The sequence below is a fragment of the Macrotis lagotis genome, chromosome 5 (genome assembly GCF_037893015.1).
Source record: "Macrotis lagotis isolate mMagLag1 chromosome 5, bilby.v1.9.chrom.fasta, whole genome shotgun sequence".
NCBI classification, from domain to species: domain Eukaryota; kingdom Metazoa; phylum Chordata; class Mammalia; order Peramelemorphia; family Peramelidae; genus Macrotis; species Macrotis lagotis.
Genome location: NC_133662.1, coordinates 178,048,413 through 178,062,344, shown reverse-complemented (window position 1 = coordinate 178,062,344; position 13,932 = coordinate 178,048,413). Strand labels below are relative to the sequence as shown.

The 13,932-nt window shown below is 36.5% G+C and overlaps 1 protein-coding gene across 3 annotated transcripts in view; it reads left to right on the top strand.

The window, feature by feature from the left end:
• The first annotated feature begins 605 nt into the window (after window positions 1–605).
• Window positions 606–13,932, top strand: part of AGPAT4 (1-acylglycerol-3-phosphate O-acyltransferase 4) — a 165,740-nt gene continuing 152,413 nt past the window's right edge. For all 3 annotated transcript variants that reach the window (XM_074187993.1, XM_074187989.1, XM_074187990.1), the window contains exon 1: window positions 606–730. The gene's annotated coding sequence lies outside the window, so the exon portion shown is untranslated. The remainder of the gene's footprint in view (window positions 731–13,932) is intronic.

The window sequence follows — 13,932 nt, the reverse complement described above, 5'->3', positions numbered from 1 at the left end:
GGAGCTTTTTTTATTTACTTAAAAACAATTCTGTGGTCATGGGGCTGTAACCCCACCAGTGGCTGAAACGTGCAGTGTGTTCTCTCACAAAAAGGCATGGGACCATCGTGTGGAGGAGAGGATGGAGCGGAACATGGTGTTTTCTAAACCAAATTGATTGTATCGCCGCTGAATGAATTATGAGCCAGTTTGGGAACATGCTCGGGTCACCATGATGCAGGGGCTGGGGCCGGCTGGCCCTCAGGCTCAGGGAGCCATTTCTGCAAAGCAATGCAACAGGATTTGGGGGAGGGGAGGAAGAAGAGGAGGAAAGCAGAGGAAGGGGGGAAAGAAGGAGAACCATTTATTTCAGTTGGCTTTGTCTTGATTCTGGGAAGGGTCCATAGTGGTGATTTCAAACATGAGGCCAAAGCGCACCACGCTTCCTTACCCTAATTAGAAGGGGGGAAAGGATGAGTCAGATTACACCCGCTAGTATCTTCCTTCCCTCTCTATAACCGCTAAATCGTAGCTTTAAAAGGAAGTGACATGGGGTGGGGAGAGACGTCAGCTGAGGACCACTTTTTTTCCTAAGGGTCCACCCCATGGGTGGAGTCTAGCTTTCTTCCCAGTGTTGGCTGACTTAAGAGCTCATGTAAACTAGTGGCAATTTCTGATCCCTCACTCTGGCTTTCTCTCCCTTTCAGTTTCTGATTCCCAAGTCCTCATGTCAAGGTCTTCCAGACACGAGGTATGTTCTTTTCATGCTATTTCCAGAAAACTTTGCATTTGTGGGAGATGATGTTTGCTTTCTTTTTTTTTTCCTTTTGTTATTTCCCTCCTCCTTCTCCCTCCCTCACCCCCCCCCCCCCCAATTTGGCTTGATTCCTCCTGAAAAGCTCTGAATGGATTGTGGTGAGAGAGAGAGAGAGCTCAGGAGAGTCAGGGGACAGGAGTAGGAGACAGTGAGGAAGCTCTGGAAAACGTGGGCTGCTTCCCTCCGGAGCCCCAGGGAGCTTTCCTGGTTCAAAACCAGAATTTGTATCTCAGGGATCGGGTGGGGTTCTTTCTGGGTGCTGTGAGTTGGTTTTGGGGGGTGGGGGGGAGAGTCGTGTTGCTCAGTTTGTTTTATTTTTTTCCTTGGGATTAAAACCCTTTAGATCAAACTGACTAGAATGTTCCTATTACATGTTGATTTCTTTTGTCATGCAACATGTTCTTCGTCTATGATGTTCCTATGGTAACCGCAAAAATACTATGCATAATAGGACCGTGGCATCCATCGGTGTGTGTTTGTGTTTCTCTTGCAGTTTGTTGTTTTGTCTATGTGTCTGTGTGTGTACGTTGTTACGTTTCTATTTGTGAGAGATCCTCCTGGGCTCTGGCTGCTACCCCTCCTCACTTTTCATTTTGGTTTTTCCCAGTCACAATGGGGCTGGGGGAGGGGAGTTGTCAAGGAAACAGGAATTTATGATTTACCTTTTTTTGTTTACTTAAAAAGAATTCTGTAGCCATGGGGCTGTAACCCCACCAGTGGTTAAAACTAATTTTAAAAAACCCCATATTTATGCAAGCACCTTTAATTCCTTTGGAGCAACTTTCTGTTATTTCTTGAGATTTCCTATACATGCAATAGTTTAAAACAAGGAGAAAGAACATTATTGCTGAGAGGTGAGCAGCTTGCTGTGAAGTTTCAAAGGGGGGTCCAAATGTGACAATTTACTCCTTAAAAACGGGTATATTGCCAACTCAAACATCTAACTGACTTGAGACTCAAGTAAAAAGTCTAAACTGTAAAAGATGAGGCATTTTTCTCTATCCTCAACTTAGCACAGCACTTCAGTTCAACAAGTGTGAGAAGATAACCTAACAGCATGAATTAAGTGACTGCCATACTAATCACAACTTTCCCAGTTTTACATCTGGACTATTGAATGTTCAATGATTTCAATATAATGTAAGACTCGCCAGTAGAAGGCTGTTGGAACTTCTCTCCCCAAACTAGAATGTGATTAACTCTGATACACCAACACCCAAATGAATAAATTATTTTTCCCTTGTGAATTCAAAGGGGGGTAAAAGAAAGGAAACAGGGTCAGAGAAGCTTAATAAAACAAAAACTACTGAAACAGGTCCTCTCAATAGTCCTTTCATTGATAAGAAATTAATATTTTCACATGATGTGAATGAAAGTAAACTTTAATCCCTCAAAATTAATGAACAAAGCTAAATATACTCATCTGAATGACCCATCTATCCAAAGGGGTTATTCTTAACAAAGCCACCTTCTCTTGTACGGAGTTAAAATCCAGGATGCCTTGGAGAGATGATGATGTTGCATAATATAGAATGGAGGGAGGAAAGAAAAGTTGTAGCAAGAAGGTAGGTAGCTGTATGTTCTTTTGGATTCTACTAGATTTAAACTAGAATTACCATTTCCTAACCCAAAGAATTTAGTTTTAAGATAAGTTCTTTCTGCTTTGCATACTTGTTTGACCTTCATAGACTAGGGATCTGGGAGACCTGTCTTCTCTAGTTTTGTTGGTTGAGTTTTATAAAGGTCATTTAGTCCTTCTTTGATTTTCCCATCTGGGAAGCAAGGGATAATATTTCACTGCCAATCTCCGAGATATATTGAAGTGTGACAGCAGGAAGATGAGGCAGTTTCATTTTTAAAGGCTATGGTCTTTGAGATCCTTATCTAATTTATCTGTATTTTTTTTCAGTTGTGCTTTGTCATGGAGCAAAAATCTTTAGTATTTAGAACATTACATACCTGAAATTATAAATTGTACAAATGAAATTCTAACTGGCACAGAGCAGAAATCTTTAATATTCAGAATATTAAATACCTGAAATTGTAAATTGTGCAGCTGAAATTCTAACTAAATGACAGTAAAGATGAGGAGAGTATTCAAATGTTAACGTGAATTTAGAGATGTGTGACATTAATTACATAATGGCATTTATCATGGGAAAGCATAGGTTAGTACATGTGGAGAAATAATTGTAATACAGATGTTCAATATTAGCAAGGAATCCTGGAAAGCAATAAGACCAAGAGACTACCTAAAGTCGATAATAGACTACATGCAAGAATGTAAATCTATTATGAAGCTCTTCCAAGAAAAAGACTAAGAGTATTTTCAAATTAAATCACAAACACATTGCCTTTCTACTGGCTGTACTGAGGCCACTCCTGGAGCACAGTTTTCAGTCCCAGGTTCTTAACTACCTTAAATGCCCACTGGACAGAGTTCAAGGAAGAAGCGGAATCAGTGATTAAAGGATGAAAACATTGCCAAAAATCACTATGTTCCATTTGGATACTGGATTAAGGTTAAAGAATAGCAAGTTTCCCCTGATAATCCTGATGGGAAATTCCCAGGAAGTCTCATAAGAATGGCACTGATCCATAAACTGAGGCAAAGAATGGAATGCCGGTGATGCTATCCAGGGGGCTCCTTAATTTTGACAATCAACATTTATTCAGCATGTACTGACTGCAGAATTGTCCTGAAAGTGCTAGGTTGTGAAGAAATGAGCTTAAAATATAATCAGCATGGGTATAAATACAGATGCAAAAAAGTACAACTGTACCAACAGGCACAGAATTAAGAAGGAAATGAGAAAGGTGAGAATAGATAATGGAAAACAATGACTCCCTCAGCTTCTTATGTGCTAGAAGGTAAGGGTCTACATGGTTTTATGAGGGGTGATGATGAATACTGACTGTCAAAAAAGTAATTGATAATCTGGAATTAGTTCAAATTTTAGCTTTATCCAGAAACAATAATGATAAAAATATAATGATAAAAATTCAAGCAGCATCATGAAGTAGCATGAACACATTCTCTAAAGTCAAAGGACCCTTACTCAAATCCCACTTCTGAATCTCCTTGTGACTTTGGACAACTCACTTGCCCTCTAAGAGCACAATTTTTCTTTATCTATAGAATGAGGATATTGGACTAGATGGACTCAGAGGCCCTTTTCAACTCGAAATCTGTAACACTCTGGTAATAGAAGAATCAGTGGTTCAATTTTACTAGTCCTATTTTACCAGTGATAGAGGAAAGGCAACTCAGTGCACAGTGGGTAGAATTATGAAGCTAGAGCTAGAGTTACCAAGACCTGAGTTTAAATCCAACCTCAGACCTTTGCTATTTGTGTGAACCTGGGAAAATTACTTTATTCTGCCTCAGTTTCTTCATCTGTAAAATGAACTGGAGAAGGAAATGGTGGACTACTCCAGTTTCTTTAACAATAAAATTCAAAATGGGATCATGAAGAGGCAGATATGACTGGTACAACAAATTTTACCAATATAGAAAACTAAGCCAGAACTTGAATTCTGATTTTCTTTATGATTCCAAAGTCATACCTCTTCTTGATATTTTTCTGTGCCACAAAAGGAATATTGGCTATTTTTACTGCATTTCTTGGCATCATGGACTTCCTTTTACTAAGAGTACAGTTGTTTCTTGGTTTCACTTATACCTTAATGAATTAAAATTACTTGGGACATCATGTCACATATTATCATGACCTAGTGATCTTTAAACCTACTTCTTTGATCAGCTACACAGAATTTGTGATAAGAGTTTAGCAGTGAGCTCTAACCATGTGCGAAAGAGATAAACAGATGAGACAGACATGAGTTTGTCCAAAAATGCTGACTTATTTCATGCTTTGTACTTAATTCTTATAACCATTGGAATAGTTTGTTTTCAAAACAATTCTTGATGTCTTTTGTATTTACATTACCTACATTACCCATCCTGCACTGCCTCTCTTAGAGAGCCTTCTCTTATAACAAAAAATACAAAAAAGAAAAAGAAAAAAGAAACAAAAGGAAGTTCCAAAAAATTGTTGCTTGGGAAAAGTCTGAAATTATTAACATTTTTCCATGCCCATAATCCCCCATCTCTGCAAAGAAGAGTGGAATTGAAGAATTTAGGACAAAGTTTGATTATAATTTCTAATTGGCATTAAATAGAAGTAAGGAAGATAAGACTATTCAAAGGTTATATAAACCAAGAAGTATGTGACATTAATAACAATGGCATTTATCTTGGAAAAGTGCAAGTTAGTACATTGTTTTGTTGTTCTGGTCAATGATGTTGTTGTAGTCATTGTATATGTTTTCCTGCTTCTGCCTTGATTCATTTCACTCTTATTTTATGAGTTTATTAATTTTTGAGCTGGGGGGGGGCTAAGTGCAAATCATAGGAGATTATAGAAATTCACTATGTGAGAGAACTTGTCCTTTCTTACCACCTAGTCAACCCCCCCTATATTTCTTCCTCCCCTCCCTCTTAGTTTTTAAGATCTACTTTAATCTTCAGAGGAAACCTGGATATTGTGGCTTCTGAAAAGGTAGTTGTTCCTCTAAGTCAAGCCTTGAAGTGTGTGGGGAAATCTGGCACCCATCCATTGCTTTCATCTGTTGTCCTAACAATGGAAATGATTGGTGAGGGAAAAGGGGAAATATATAAATATATTAATATAAATCAAAATCAAAAGCATTATACTAAATAAGTTAAATTGCCCCCTCACATTCTGAATTAGAGAAAGAATTGATTTTGTCAACACAGATACTCTCACATCAACTCCCATACATTCTTCTGGGATTTTCAAGGCTCAAGTGCCTGAAGCCCAGGACCAATGTCTGTCTTACCTTTGTTGACTTTAATAACCTGTCTTTCCAGCAAAGGCAGATAATAATCGGAAATAGTGTAAAATTGCTGAGGCTAAGTATATCTGAGTATATTAGCCAAATTTTAAGATAAAGATGAGAGAAACACATTGATCTTGTATGAAGTAGTTGGTTTCCTTCCAAATATCATATACTGCCTTATGTACTTTTCAAGTCTCTGTGGACAAAATTAGCCTAGGCTGTTAGAATTCCTAAAAATTGTCATCTTTTATCAAGTGAATCTTCCCAGAGTTTTGTATTAAGCAAGCATAAAATCATTTCTCAAAAACTGGGGAGTTTGTTATCTAGTATATAGGTTTTTCAGATTTTTTATTTTTTCCCCTCTTCCTCCACAACTCACTACTAAATTCTTTATCACAAAGTCTCTGTAGCTGATCGAAGAAGTAGTTTCAAAGATTACTAGGTCATGACCATCTGTGACATGATGTTCCAATTGATATCAATTCTTTAAGGTTTTAATAAAACCAAGAAGCAACTATATTCCAAAAGGAACTCCATGATATCAAGAAATTCAATAAAGATATGCAACATCCATTTTGTGGCCCTGAAATAGATAAAAAAAAATCAGAATCCAATTTTTGCTCATCAGTAAAAGAAGCTAGAATTATAGAAAACAAAATTGAAATTATTTATTTTGACTATTTCTTAGCTCTATGGAAAGGTTTGGTGGTATGTTTCAATGTGTATATATGTGTGTAGAGAAGTATGTATGTATACTTATGTATATATTTATACATACGTTATATGTAGGTGTTGATTCCTAGTAAATGGAAGCCTGGTAATCATCCTAGTCAGGGTAGAAGAGAGGACAGAGCAATTGGAGGGCAGACAGACTTCTATCCTTATTATGGGAGCAGGAGATCAAGGAACTGGAGACAGACCTGAAGGAAGTGGAAAGAACCAAATAAAAGTCAGTTTGAAATAATTGGAAAAATGTCAGTTGCTCATGGTTAGGTGAAGCTAATATAATAATAATGACAATTCTACCCAAATTAAATTACTTTTTCAGTGCCATAACAATCAAACTAACAAATAATTATTTTACCGAGCTAGAAGAAATAACAACAAAATTCATCGGGGGCAACAAAAAGTAGAGAATAGCAAGGGAACTGATGGAAAAAAGCAAAGGAAAGTGTTCTAGCTCTACCAGGTCTAAAACTATACTATAAAGCAGCAGTCATCAAAATTACCTGTACTGGTTAAGAAATAGAGTAATGGATCACTGGATTAGGCTAGAATCAAAAGAAACGGTAGTAAATGACTACAGCTATCTACTGTTTGACAAACTCAAAGACATTAGCTTCTGGGATAAGAACTCACTGACAAATAATTACCTAGCTGTGTGGCCCTGCGCAAGCCACTTAACCCCATTTGCCTTGAAAAAACCTGAAAAAAAAAGAACTCACTGACAAAAATTGTTGGGAAATCTGGAAAATAATGTGGCAAAAACTAGGCATAGATTCACATCCCACAAAATAAGGTCAAAACGGGTACAGGATTTACACATAAAGTGCAACGCCATAGATAAACTAATAGACCAAGAAATACTATATTCATTTGATCTATGGAAAGGAGACAAATTTATAGCCAAACAAAAAATAGTTAATAAACTGCAAAATGAATGATTTTGACTAAAAAGTTTTTAAAACTAATAAAATCAATGCTACCAAAATTAGAAGGAAAGCAGAAAGCTGGGAAACAATTTTCACAACTGGGAGTTCTGATAAAGGTCTCATTTCTAATATCTATACAGAGAACTGCATCAAATTTGTATGGTTGCAAGTCATTCCCCAGTTGATAAATGGTCAAAGGATATCAATAGACAGTTTTCAAATGAAGAAATTAAAGCCATATATAATCATATGAAAAATGCTAGATTGGCTAAGATGACAGAAGGGGAAAATGATCAATGTTGGAGAAGTTGTGGGAGGATTGGGACATTAATGCTTTGCTAGTGGATTTGTGAAGTAATTCAACCATTCTGGAGAACAATATGGACTACGCCCAAAGAGCAATAAAACTGTTTATACCCTTTGACCTAGCAATTCCAATACTTGGCCTATACCCAGAAGAAATCATAAAAAATAGAAAAAGTCCCACATGTTCCAAAATATTCACAGCAGCTCTTTTTGTAGTGGCAAAGAATTGGAAATTGAGGGGATGCCTCTCAATTGGGGGATAGTTAAGCAAGTTATGGTACTTGAATATTATGACATTCTATTTTTCTATAAGAAACCAAAAATGGTTGAACTCTAGAGAAGCACTAAAGGAATTACAGGATCTGATGCTGAGTGAAGGGAGCAGAACCAAGAGAACAATGTACACATTAACAATCACATTGTGAGATGATCAACCCTGATGGATGCAACTACTCTCAGTAGTTCAGAGAGCTAGGACAACCGTATTAAACTAACTATGACAATGCTATCCCCATCCAGATAAACAAAAACAGAACAAAACGAAAAATTCTTCAAAATCTGAGGAATGCTATATTCACTTTTTAAGAAAAAAGTCTCATGTATTTCTTTCCCTTAATCCTAATTCCTCATATCAAAATTGACTATCCTGTAAACATGCTTAACACAAATGTGTAAATACAATATTAATCTGACTTTGCCTCTGAGGGGAGGGGAGTGGGAAGAGAGGGTGGAAGGAAATTGTGTGATTTAGAAATATGCATAGACATATGAATGAAAGTTAAAAACCTTTAATAACATGTAAAGCATCAATAAAAAAAAGAAAAGTGGAAAGAAGTAACTTGAATAAATTGAAAAGAAGGAAAGGTAAGACTGAAAATCTCAAGTTGAACTAAAGTCAGTTGGACAGTTGGCTCAACCTAGACAAAGTTTAGTTGAAGAAATTCTGAGTTTGAGAAGCAGGAATAGTCAGGTCCCTCTACTTCCCACAGAAGCAATTCTGCTTTGAATATTTTTGTTTTAAATTTATGAAATAAAATAAGCATTTCCATAACATAAAAGATGATTGAACATGAAACTCCAAGTATCTTATGTAATTAAGGATATATTTGGATAATTGTGGCATATTTATTTTTGTATGATTCCCTCTCATCCTACCCAGAGTCCAAGGACCAAGTACTACCTCCTTAAGGAGTAAAAATGGATAAGTGATTGAATAGGCAGAAAGTCCCTTGTTTTCTCAAGAATCAGTGACTGATAAGAGATCACAGCTGGCCTGTGGAATGGAAAGCAGGATAGGGATAATGATAATAATCACAACAACATTTAAGTAGTACTTTAAGGTTTGTAAAATTCTTTACATACATATGAATTCTCTAATTTGAGTCTTATAACAACCCTATGGGGTAGTTAGTACAGACATTATTCTCCTTTTATTCAGAAAAAGTTATGGAGGCTCAGGAAAATTAAGAAAGTTACCCATGATCATACAGTTTAGTGTCTGGTAGTAAACTTAGATCTTCTGACTAAATTCAGAGCAATTATCATAATGTCATGCTGCCGCCCTGAGAACTAAGAAGACAACCCAGACTTTGAAGTAAAGTAGACCTGGACTCTGTTTCCCCATGATATGCTTCCAATAGGTATATGATGTTTGAGATTTCTCATGATGCCTTATAGTTACTTTTGACTTTTTAATTGGTTGGCTGAGTGACTGATGGTTTGGGTGACTTGCTGCTGCTTACAAGTCCAAGAGCTTGCTATTGTTTCTTTAATAAAATATCAACTGCTTTTCTCTACCTTCTAAAGCCCTACCCACTTTGTCTCCAACTTGTCCTTCCAACCTCATGGGATATTACTTGTTTTTCTCTACTTTCTGCCCAAATTGGCCTATTTCCTCATCCTCACCTTCCTGTCTCCCTTGGGCCTAGAATGCATTTCTTCTTTTCCTTGGCTTCATGAAGTTCCTCTCTACCTTTAAGATATAACTCCAACGCAGATACCGTCGTTAACTTGAAGTCTTTCCAGATCTCCCATGATGTTAGTATCCTCCCTCTCAAACTCCTTTTTAATGAACTATTGCTCTCCCTTTCTGTTCCTCCCCCTTTACACCTGCCCCCTCTTTCTTTCCCCTTCCTTCCCTTCCTCTCCCTCTCTCTTTCCTATGCTTCTTCCCCTCCACCTCTCTCTCTCCTACTCCCTTCATTTTCTCTTCTTCTCTTTCCTCTTCCTTCTCTCCCTCCTTTTCCTTCCTCTTTTCTTCTCCCCTGCTTTCTTCTCTCCCTCTCTCTTCTCCATCTCTCTCTATCCCTCTCCCCTCCCTCTTCCCATCTCCCTCTATCCCTCTCTGTTTCCATCTTCCTCTCTCTATTGTTCTTTCTCCTCTCTCTCCCCCTCTCCCTGACCTGTCTCTCTCCCTCCCATTCCCCATCTGTCTCTGTCCTCCCTTCTCTCTGCTCTCCCCATCTCCCTCTCTGTCTTTGCTTGTCTCCTCTCCATCAATCTCTTGTTTCTCTCCCTGTCCCTTCCCCGCTCTCTACTTATATATTAGTGTGTGTATATATTATTATATAAATAATGTATTACCTATATGCTGCATATAGAGTTATATGATTTTATATGAATTTATCTCCCCCAATAAAATAAAAGCTAATTGGGAGCATAATTGTTTCATCCTTGCACTTGTATCCCCAGGACCCAACAGGCCCTTGAAACATAGTAGACAATTAACAAAAACTTGATTGAATAACTGTCTGAAAAGAACTGAAGAGTGTGAAAGGCAAGAGCTGCCTTGAAAAAGTCAAAGCTTAAAGAATAAAAACTTTTTTTAAAAATCCCTCAGAGGAAGCAGGAACAAGCAGCAAAGTAAGACACTGAAAATAAAGCATCTTCTGTTTGGAGGTATTCTTGCATTTCATCTTCATCTTGTTGATGGTTTTTGTAAATTCCTGGTGCCAAAAAATAAAAATAAAAAAAAAAGAATGACCTCTGCTTATGACCAGCAGGTTATAAGGCTCTTAATTTGCAAAGCTGAGCTTCAGACAGTGAACACACTTGTCACTGAGCTTTACCTGCAACTTTTTCAGGTAAGTTAGACCAGCTGGTTTGACACTGCTAACCTACATAGGCTTTGGGAACCCAGCCAGGGTCATCTGCACCATGATTGGGTATCTGAATAGGCTATGAGTGAAAGAAATGCTCCTTTGAGCTCCTCGTAGGAAGCTGTATGCCCCTTTGCCATCATGAAGTTTTAGTTGTCCCTCAGGTTTTTCTTTGAATTATTTTTTAGGTTTTTGCAAGGTAATGGGGTTAAGTGACTTGTCCAAGGTCACACAGGTAATTATTAAGTATCTGAGGTCAGATTTGAACTCAGGTCCTCCTGACTCCAGGGCTGGTACTCTATTCACTGTGCCACCTTGCTGCCACCTAACTTCCCCCCTTTTAATTGTTTATTAGTTGAGGGAATTAATTATGAGAGCAACAGAAGACTTCATCCAGAAACCATAACTGAATGATAAATCCCTGAATTTTTGCATTTATTCCAATCAGTAAAATATAGTGACTGATGATTTGTGACTTTTCCCTTGTCCCCTTATGACCTTCCCCTCAATCTCTGAATTTCTCAATTCAACTATGGAATCAGTATTCATTATGTGCCTGTAGGAGGGAATAGAAAACAGTGGTTTTCAAAATGGGGTCTGAAGACCTAGAGAGAACCTGAAACCCTTTTGGGAGGGTCTGTGAGATCAAAATTACTTTCATAATAAAACTGAGATGTAATTTGTCTATTAAAATACTCTTTCCTTTTTCCAACTACATATTTGTGTGAAGCCAAATTTTCTTCTTATACTTCAATCAAAACAACATAATTCAATAGATTGAATGCAGAAGCAAATATGAGAAAATAGCTGTCTTCTAAGTCAGACATTATAAAGAGGTTTGCAAAAATGTACAAACAATGCCATTATTAATTTTTTGAAAAAAATAGGGTTAAAATTATTGATTATTATTTTGGATAAATATTTTAAAATTTTATCAGATTTAATTTGCAAAAAAGGAAAATGTTGACAGATATAAAACTCACATTTGCAAAAAGCTTTTGTAGGTGCTCAATAGCTTTTAAGACTATAAGAGGGTCCTGAATCCAAAATGTTTGAGAATAGCTAGACTAGTGTATCATTATCTGTTTCCCCATTCTATTCTCTCTACTTATCTTGTTACCTTCTTTTCCCAATATACTGCTTCCCATACAGGTCCAAGTCTCTAAGGTTACACCCTAACGAAATCTAGGAATGATGAATGGATATTGCAAAGAGGAAGATAAAAGAACTAGGGGAAAGTAAGGGGAAAAACTTGCTAATAATTAGGGCTTTTCAAAAGTAGAAAGGATTGCCATAAAACTTGTGAGCATGGCAAACCACTTATGGAATTTATTTTATAAGGTATTCTTGTTCAGATATTAAAGACTTTTCTCACTCTGTGATTCTGTAATAATCAACATTTATTGCCTCATCTCTCAATCTCCACCAACTTTTTCTCAATAGGAAATTTTTTTTATCTATGTATGGCATTAAGCAATTACAGTTCCCATACTTCAAAGATAAGCAGTATGTAGTATAACTCCCTATTCCATTAAATAGACATTAAGCACTTATTATGTATGTGGCATGATACTAGAGATAAAAAAGATGAAGAAATGTCTGTCTTCAGTTCCACAAGCTTATCATGTATGTAAAAATTAGAAGGTTGTTGAGCAAAGTTATCTCTGTGGTTGCATTTATCAAAGAAATGTTCGAACATTTGTGAGACTCTTATGCAGTACTTTGCTTTTCGGAATCAATTAATCACAAGTCAAATTAATAATTATCAATGAAATAAACTACAATTTCAATACAGATAATTCTGATGAGCAAACTAAGTTTATTTTTATTTTGTTTTGTAATTTGTTTTAAAACAAAAGCAGTAATTTTTAGATCTGTAATGTAAAATAGAAGCACTGCATATATTTCAACTCATCCTCACTCTTCCTTATTATGTGATAGAATATTGTAAGGGTACAGAGAAAGTGTCTGTTCATAGTTGCCAATACTAGAAATTTTAGAATGAATGAATGATGATGTTGATAGCTTAATAACTAACACTTTAGGTTTCCAAAGTGCTATTGTTGTTATTTCATTTGATCCTTTTAACAACCCTAAGTGAATGAAATGAAATGAAAAAAAGTCTGAAGCTTGGAATGTGAGCTCCTTAAAGGTAGGGATTCTTGTCTTTGTATCCCTAGAGTACCTGTAGACCCTTAAGTGGAACCTTATTGGTTGATTGATTAAGGATTTAATTAATTAAATCCTTAAAAGTTGGAATGAAGGATGTATGTGTGAGGTAATTTTCACTGAAAATTCTTCCACATTTGTAGAAAATAATTTGCTATTATTTTGAAGTGTTAGAGAATTAAACCCATAAAATATGCTAAATTGTTTAAAGTTTAAAAAATTTAAATTAAGTTTATCAGAAGAAGTTGTGTTGTTGCTCATGTTTGTCATACAGGGCATGACCAGGATTAATAGCTAGCAAAGAAGGATATTTCAAAATTGTTGAAGTTGCCTTCTACATTAAAATGATGGGTTCCATAGAAAAGTGATTGAATCTCCTTTTCTGTTTAGAGATGGACTAGGTAGCTTTTCAAGGACCCTTTTAGTCCTGTGAGCTTATGAAACGTGAAAATATTGATAGTAAACTTTACTTTGAGGGAGAAACCTTATCTTTGGGTAAAAATATTAAAGTATCTAATATTTTCTCCTTCCCATGCATGCATTGGAACCAGTCCTTCTTCTAAAGCTAGTGATTTATCAGCTCTGTTGATTTTGTCATCTTCATCAGACCTTCTTATCACTGAACCATACACTTTTCCACACCCATTTAATCTCTTTCTGCTTTGGGTTTTCTTCTGAAGTAGTCCAAAATAGAAAACCAATGATGTCTCAACTCATGAGATTTTTGCAATAGCGAGTATATCACTCTGGAAACTTCCTAAGATTGTCCTTCTAAAATCATGAAAGGCCCATAGCCCTTGTAGGTTTAAGAAATATCACCTAAATCATTTGAGGGCAGATGCTTGGCTAGAAAAAAGTGATAGGAAATGGAAGGAGAGAAGAGAGCCTATGGAATAGAATCCTACCTACAATAAAACCTGTCTTACTAAGATCCTTGATGAAAAAAATCACAGGATTAATTTAAAACCACTGATATGGGAGTCAGGAGTTTGAATTCCAGCTTTCACATTTATTAGCTCTCTAAGTTACGGTTGAGCTATAAGGTTTC